The sequence below is a fragment of the Mirounga angustirostris genome, unplaced genomic scaffold, assembly GCF_029215605.1.
Source record: "Mirounga angustirostris isolate CCGP_5_RB_7025 unplaced genomic scaffold, mMirAng1.0.hap1 SCAF_3, whole genome shotgun sequence".
In the NCBI taxonomy this organism is placed as follows: domain Eukaryota; kingdom Metazoa; phylum Chordata; class Mammalia; order Carnivora; family Phocidae; genus Mirounga; species Mirounga angustirostris.
This window is the reverse complement of record NW_026991711.1, coordinates 62,532,430-62,538,429: the sequence shown is the minus strand read 5'-3', so window position 1 is coordinate 62,538,429 and position 6,000 is coordinate 62,532,430.

The following is a 6,000-nucleotide window of genomic DNA, read 5'->3' as shown; positions in this document are numbered from 1 at the left end:
TTCAGAAATAAAGGCTAATTAACATATGGAATTAAAACAAAGTCATGGCGTTTTATGGTATTTTCATTTTTTTTAAGAAGGCTGATATTAACTTCATTAGAGTTTACAAAAATTTTACATTGCTTCAGAAAGTTAAGTGGAGATGAACATCAATTCAACAAGTTTAAAAGATATTCTCAGTTTCAAATTCCATCATAAATCTGTGTCAAGTATGGAAAATATGTAGACATATACCTCACGAGTTAATTTTTGTTTTGACATCGATTTCCTATCAGAGGCTAGGGATTTATAAGCTTTTCATTGTTAATTACAGGAATAATGACGTTTTATACTTTACCCTAAAAAATAAGAAGGAGATGGACTTAAGAAACAAGACTCTGAAAAGCCAGCCTAGAGTTACACAGGAGAAACAGAGAGGATTTCTCTTTGTACATCGCCTCCCATCTGATAATGTTTTCTAGGTCTGAGGTCCCAAGGAGAGGTGGGTCTGGTTTGGGGCCCCTGCCTGGAGGGAAAAGATCTGGTTGCTTTTTGTTCTATAATTTGTTATCGGGCATTGGACTTGCCTCATCCTAATGAAAGAGAAATCTGTTTTCTCTAACCTGAGATTATCAGAGCACACTCTTTTCCCTCTTTCAGACCTAAAGAGTATGGCTGGGCTCAATAATACACGGTCCATATTTTATCAGGCCTCTCACACTGAGATGCTGGGACTTCACAAAGATTGCTGCTCACCTACGGTTACTCCTCCCCATCATTTCTCTGTTCTTCTCTCTCCTGAGACCAAGCGCCAGCCGTTTTGGTGGCTCTGTTCCTTAGTCTCATGATCAAATTTCTTATTCGGAAGGAAGCTCTCCATCTCTGACACCAGGCAGCTCTTTCAACAGACAGGCTGAAAACTGCAAACTGAATAACCCCAGGGGTCAGCTATTCATTATGAGGGAGGTAATCATTCATAATCATATGCCAATTGCTAGAGAGCACTGTTCAAATTTTGCTAACCAGTCACTGTGGACAGCTTTGTTATCAAATCTCCTACAATAGAATCTCACCTGACTTAGGTCTTGTTGTTTCTGTGCAATTATTGCTTTTAAGCTGACAAAAATTGCCTTGCATTAATATTTAATATTAAAATCGATGATTACTCTAGCACAGTGACAGAATGCTGCTGCTGAATGCTATTGGATTTCTCATTAATATTAATTTGTAGTTTGTAGGGAAATGGTTTAAAAACTGAGCTACACACATGTAATTCAAATATTGATTAACCGGGCCATAAATCTGTAATCATGAAAAAAATTGCTCTTAACCATCTGTGTTTGATTTTATGGTCTTAACATTTTCAAAATCCATCGTATTTCATTAATAACATGCAATGTACTTTTTGTAGTATGTTAGTTATTAGCAAATATTTTCCAATTTTTTTTTTTAGATTATTTATTTGTCAGAGAGAGAAAGCACAAGAAGGGGAGCATGGCAGGCAGAGAGAGAAACAGGCTCCCTACTGAGCAAGGAGCCCGATGCGGAACTTGATCCCAGGACCCTGGGATCATGACCTGAGCTGAAGGCAGACGCTTAACCAACTAAGCCACCTGGGGGTCCCAATTTTCCAGTTTTCTGACCAGCATAAATTTGTTTTAGGTTGCCAGGAATGATACAAAATTTTCTGATAAATCTTTACCTAAATGCAAATCTTTACCCGATATCAATATCATTATCAACCATGATTTATTGAATGTGTTTTAAGAATTTAGGACTGAACTGAGAATCTAATTTTCCTTCATATAGGAAAATTATGCTGTTGATCCCACACTGGTAGGGATTTGAATTGCTTTTCTTGATTGTGTAATTAACTTCCATTACGTTTAAGCTATAAATACATATGTCATGTTTGTAACATTAGATGAGTGCGTGCCCACAGAACAGAAATTAAAGTCGCCACCCTAACTGGGTGTGTTTTTAAATTCCAAACAGAAATCTTGCTTTCTATAAGACAATAGTTTATTTGTTCATTAACAAATATTTATGAATGTGTAAGGCATTATGCTGATTTTTGCAGTGGGGTAGACAAATGAATAACACATGTTCTTTAGCCTCAAGTCATCTTACTATAAACAAGGAAAATTGTTGAGGCACGTATGCAATAACCATAATACAAATTCAACTTTTTATTTGTTTATTTATTTATTTTTTTACTGTCTCCCTAAGACTGTGAGAACCAGAGGGAAGGGGGCAAAATTATTGTAGGAATGAAGCTTCCTCTCAGGGTCTGTCATATTTGGGTACGCCCTCACTGGAAAACACATGCTTTAGGCCAGAGCAGTAGAACACAGACCTTAGTGTGTGTGTCACAGAGTCGCTTGGAGGATTTGCTAAAACACAGATTTCTGAGCTCCAGCCCCAGAGCTTCTGATGCCATGAGTCTAGGACGGGGGTGGGGTGGGGTCTAAGAATTTGCATTTCTAGTAAGTTTCCAGATGATGCTGAAGTTCCTGGTGGAGGAGCCACACTTTGAAAAACCACTGGGTTAGAGATTCCCAAAATTGGTTAATAGAAAAATTATATAGGGAGCATTTTCTTTCCTCCTTCCTTCCTCTGAAAACTGTCTCTTTTTCTTCCCTTTCTCCTTTCCTTCCTTATTCATTTTTTTCCTTTTGAACATGGATCTTCCTCCTTCTTACTCTTAAGAGATACAGTGGGTCTGTGCCAAAGATCAAAAATAAACACTTACAAAAAGCTTACCCTATGGTTTGCTGAATTCTGGGTTAGTTAATTTTCCTTTCTGTTGTACTGGGGAAAATTAAATAGGGGAGAGGATTGAGTGAACATGGTAGGTAAGTGTAAAATAAAGGGTTTAGTTAAATAAAGTGGATAATTGTTTGTACTCTTTGATTTGGTTCACTGACAGGTGAATGCTCTGGTGTCCAAAGGTGGCAGGATTGAGAACATTCTAAAAGACCAGTTCTGACTGCTGATGGACTATGCACTCCCAGGGCTGGGGGTCATAAGGAGCTAAGGGTGGTCATGCATAGTGTAGTCATGATGAATGACTTTGAATTAATGTGAACCGTCCTCCACCTCCTCCACATCAGGGGTGTTTCTCTATTTTTAAGCAGCTTCAAGGTCCTTTGTCACTTTTCACTCTTACTATTCTTAATCCAGTAACCCACCCTTTGTGTTTCCCAAGCTAGACTATGAGAATACCACAAATAACTATGGGGCACCTTCAGGGAGCATCAGCTTTAATTAAAAGTGCACTGCTACCTTATCTCTCAAAAGAGACTCTCATGGTGAGTATTTCAAGCACCATAGATGTGTGTGTGTGTATTTTATACTTTTATGCTGGTAGGTTAGTAACAGTCTTCGTCATAAACAGTGTTTGCAACTATTTTTTCTGATTGCTGAGTATGGAAGATGACAAAACCAGCCCTGCAAAAAATGATGTAACTTCCATTACCTAAATCGCCTTCATTGTCTGTGCCTACAGAACATGGCTAGATGATATCACACTGAATTAATTGATTTAATAATTCCTTTTATCAACAGGACAGCCAGTCCTCTAAAATCAGCTTGTATGTAATCAATTACTGAACTGGTTAATATGTAAATCTAGTTAATATGTAATATGACCAAACCTATCAAAATCTGAAATCACTTCTTGTTTTAAAACAGTACCTTCTATAAGTGTTAGTCAATAAATAAGAATGGAAGTGGTCAATGTAACTGAGATATGGCGGATGACTTCAAAATAGAACAGCATTCTCCTTGCAAATGGCCTTTAGAGATTTGGTATTTCTTTCTCCTCCAAATCATAGAGTCATGCCACTGAAGGGAACTTCAATTTGATGTTCCACCAAATGGAGAAGTCTCTTCTGCATCTCCCTGAGGGATTGTCAGCTGGCTCCTGCTTTACCATTTCCAGTGACAATGAATGTATAACCGTTCTCTTATTGGGCAGCTCTAAATGATGGAAGGTAATTTTGTTTCCAAAATTTTCACAAAAATGCTAATTCTCCTGTGAGTCAGGTCTGTGTGATTCCCAACTTCACATTGTTCTCTAGTATCACAATGCCTCCTAATGCATGCATACTGCATGCCAGGAAATTTGTAGGATAATTGTTAGGAACAGAAACATTAATGAGACCCAGTGCCTTTTCTTAAGGTGTTTATAATCTGCTCATAGAAGAAATAATACATGCACATAATTATTTCTAATTCATGTGCCAAAGAGAATCTTTAAGTTGCATGAATTTTTGTTCAGATAAGGTTAAAAAGGAACTATACCCAGATGGAAAGAGGTTTCATGGAAGGGAAACCTGATAGGCAGAGATACTGAGGTCAAATGGGGAGAACATTTGAGGCAGAAGGGAGGGCGTGTGCATCGTGGGGACCAAAATATCGGGCACGTTTAGAAATAAAAAGTAAAACACCTGGAATGCAGCATAAAATAAAGATGTGAGTAAAATAGAAGGCTTTCTTTCTCAGATGGCTTGGGGTCAAATCACAGAGTACCTGGAAGCCAGAGATAGCCTTATGGATTTGATCCTCTACAGTAGCGTTCTCCAAGGTGGTGCGTCAACTCCGGGAGGTACGTAAGAGAATGCACTGGGGTGTGAAGAGATGTCAAAACTTCAGTGAATTTTCATTTTTAAACCTAAAAACTAAAAAAAAAAGTAAGCGTTACTAAAATTTACTCTCTTGGTTCCCTCAATGACCATACTTCAAGGTCACATGTCTTATTTCATGTCCAGTATGGGAGGCATCCTGAGGGAAGAGTGGGTGCCCCGGAATGCTGAGAGGCTAAGAGGGGCTCTTCTCTCTTTGCTAGTTTTCACTAAGCTGCTCACTCAACATGCTATCTAGCTTTCAGGGAGTTTGCAGATTTGGGGGCCCAGATGGATTTATAAACTGTCATCTAATTTTAATTAAATGCATGATCACAAAATGATACACAGTTTTAAAGGATTCCTTCCAAGAATCCACGGATTGAAGACAAGACTAATGATACAATCACAGATAAATCAAAAGTGGCAGAGCTGACATTCCTTTTACCCTATGTGCAAGATGTTTATCAGCCACATTACAAAATACAGATCCGACAAGAAATAACTGTTTCAAAAAGTGATACTTGAAATATGGATATAGATCCAATTTTATTTACAATGAACCTTCTCATGAACGGTAAGAGATACATGATGCCTTTGTGAAATCTTGAGGCATTTTTTATTTTTGTCATGATAGCCCTTAAAGTAGCTATTGGAATAAACTAAGCTTGGAACAAGAACAGCAACCTCAGTTACTGTACCACAAAGTATTAACCAAAGTTTTCAGAAATAATTAGTCATATATATGCCTTAAATATAAATATATATATAATCTACTCATATAAAACAATTAAGCATAAATTATACATTATATGCTATCTAAATAAACATAAATAATATTAATGATAAAAATTTAGAGAGCTAGAATGTTCTTTGAAACATTAATAAAGTAATTATTCAAATATTTTTTATTATATCTTAGCTCAACTTTTTACATTTCTCTGCCTGTTTAAGAACATATCTAATTATTAGGACAGTCATAACTTCAATATACATTTATAAATAAGTGTGTGTTTGTATACAGCACATTCTCAAAATGTTTTACCTGATAGAGGGGTGATAGCTTTTCAAATTTCGAGAAACGACTATTCTGCATTTTGGACTAGGGATTCATTGAACGTTTTGATCCAGGAAGTGATACATCAATGCATCGAGAAATATCAAGAACTCTAGGGGAAAAAGTGGTACCAGAGGTGCTAAAAAAGAGACTATTTGATAACGAACTGTAAAGGAGAAAGAAAGGAGGTGACTGATAAATTGTTGAGATAATTCAGGGCTTGAATAAAGGAGAAAGCCGTGGAAATTGGAAGGAGAAGCTAGATGCTGTAAATACTGTGGAGGTAAGATCTGCAGGATTCCAGTAAGTGATTCGTTACTAGAGAAAGTGAGGGGAGTC